This window comes from Eubalaena glacialis, chromosome 16 (assembly GCF_028564815.1).
Source record: "Eubalaena glacialis isolate mEubGla1 chromosome 16, mEubGla1.1.hap2.+ XY, whole genome shotgun sequence".
In the NCBI taxonomy this organism is placed as follows: domain Eukaryota; kingdom Metazoa; phylum Chordata; class Mammalia; order Artiodactyla; family Balaenidae; genus Eubalaena; species Eubalaena glacialis.
In genome coordinates, this window is record NC_083731.1 from 85202687 (window position 1) to 85205203 (window position 2517).

General features: G+C 37.5%; 1 non-coding gene across 1 annotated transcript; it reads right to left on the reverse strand.

The window, feature by feature from the left end:
• Positions 1–894: 894 nt before the first annotated feature.
• Positions 895–967, reverse strand: TRNAD-AUC (transfer RNA aspartic acid (anticodon AUC)). The gene has a single exon. It is a non-coding gene; the product is annotated as a tRNA-Asp (tRNA).
• Between the last annotated feature and the right edge of the window lie 1550 nt (positions 968–2517).

Sequence of the window (2517 nt, forward strand, 5' to 3'; positions counted from 1 at the left end):
TCAACTTACTTAATCAAGATAGGGTTACTTTGGTTCTCTATTTAATTTAATCAATTTTGGGAAGTAGTTTGCAAGAATTTTCTCAATTTCATCTAAGTACTGAGTTTTTTGGCATAAAGTTGTTCATAATAGTCTCCTTTATTTTTGTTTTTCCTTTTTCAGATTGTGGATGATATTATTTTAATAACATCTTTATTGAGATAGAATTCACATATCAAAAAGTTCATCCTCTTGAAGTGTAGAATTTAGTGGTTTTCAGTATATTCACAGACTTGTGCAACCATCACCACTAATTCCAAAACATTTTATCTTCTTCCCACCAAAATCCATGCCGTTAGCAGTCACTCCCCACTTTCCCCTTCCCCAGTGCCTGAGAACTACTAAAATACTTTCTATCTCTAGAGATTTGCTTCTTTTGGACATTTTAGTAAACGTAATCACAAATATGTGGTCTTTTGTGTCTGACTTCACTTACCATAATGTTTTAAAGGTTCTTTCATGTTGTAGCATGTATCAGCACTTCATTCCTTTTTAAAGCCAAATACTAATTCCATTGGATGGACATTCCACATTTTGCCTATTCATTATCAGTTAATGGATATTTGGGTTGTTTCCACATTTTGACTGTTAGGAAAAATACTGCTATAAATATTTGAGTACAAGTTTTGTGAGGACATACATTTTCAATTCTTTTGGGTATATATCTGGGAGTAGAATTGCTGAGTCATATGTTTGACCTTTTGAAGATCTTCCAAACTGTTGTCCAAATAGCTGCATCATTTTACACTCCCACCAGCAATGTATGAGGGTTCCAGTTTCCCCACATCCTTGCCAACTCTTGTTATTATATAACTCTTTTTATCTGGCGGTGCCACGTGGCTTGCGGGATCTTAGTTCCCTGATCAGGGATTGAACCCAGGCCCTCAGTGGTGATAGCGCTGAGTCCTAACCACTGGACCACCAGGGAATTCCTTATATAACTTTTTGATTGTAGCCTTCCTAGTGGGTATGAAGTAATATCTCATTGTGGTTTTGGTTTGCATTTCCCTAATAACTAATGATATTGAGCATCTTTTCATGAGTTTGGTGCTCATTTGTTTTCTTTTTTCTTTTTTTAATTTTTTCTTAATTTGGCTGCGTCGGGTCTTCACTGCTGCACGCGGGCTTTCTCCAGTTCCGCGAGCGGGGGCTACTCTTCGTTGCGGTGCGCGAGCTTCTCATTGCGGTGGCTTCTCTTGTTGCAGAGCACAGGCTCTAGGCACGCGGGCTTCAGTAGTTGTGGCGCGTGGGCTCAGTAATTGTGGCTCGTGGGCTGTAGAGCGCAGGCTCAGTAGTTGTGGCGCACGGGCTTAGTTGCTCCGTGGCGCGTGGGATCTTCCTGGACCAGGGCTCGAACCCATGTCCCCTGCATTGGCAGGCGGATGCTTAACCACTGCGCCACCAGGGAAGTCCCTGTTATCTTTTTTAAATCTTTGCCCTTTAAAAAATTGGATTCCTTGTCTTATTATTGTTGCATTGCAAGAGTTCTTTATATATGCTGGATACAAATTTCTTATCAGATATATAATTTGCAAATCTCTTCTTCAGGTTGTCTTTTCACTTTCTTGATAGTATCTTCAGAAGCACAAAAGTCTTAAATTTTGATGAGGTCCAATTTATCTATTTCTTTCTTTTATCGCTTGTGATTGTGTGTCATATCTAAGAAACCATTGCCCAAGTTCATGAGGATTTATGTCTGTGTTTTCTTTCAAGAATTTTGTAGGTATCTGCTCCGTTTTGAGTCAATTTGTGTATATGGTGTGAGGCAGTGACTCAACTTGATTCTTTTGCAGGTTGTTCCAGCATCACTTATTGACAGGACCACTCCTTTCCCATTGAATTGTCTTGGCACTCTTGTCAAACTTAATAATCTTTGTTAATTTTCTCAACCGTGTATATTTGTTTCGGCTCTTATCTTAATTATTCTCCTTCTTCCAGTTACTTTGGGTAAGTCTTCTTTTCTAGCTCCTTATGGTGGAACTTTAGGTCTCTGTTTTTAAAACTTCCTGCTTTCCTAGTACAAGCATTTAACGCTATAACTTTCTCTCTAAGCACTGTCTATTTACACCTCCCAAATTTTGACCTTTTCTCATTATCATTTAGATAAAAGTATTTTCTAATTGCCTTTTTGATTTCTTCTTTGATTCATTGATTATTTAGAAGTGAATTGTTTAATTTCCAAATATTTGGGGTCTTCCTAGATGTATTGTTGTTATTAATTTCTAATTTAATTCTGTTCTGATCAGAGTATATACTCCATATGATTTAAGTTCTCTTAAATTTATTGAGTCTTGTTTCATGGTCCAGCATATAGTCTATTGTGGTCCAGTAACTGCATGCACTTGAAGAGCAGTTGTATCATGTAGTGTTCTGTGGTTGTGCTGTTCTGTAAATATCAATTAACTTAAAGTGGTTAATATTGTTGCTCAGTTCATCTATCTCCTTATTGAATTCTTTCTAGTGGTTCTATCAGTGCTT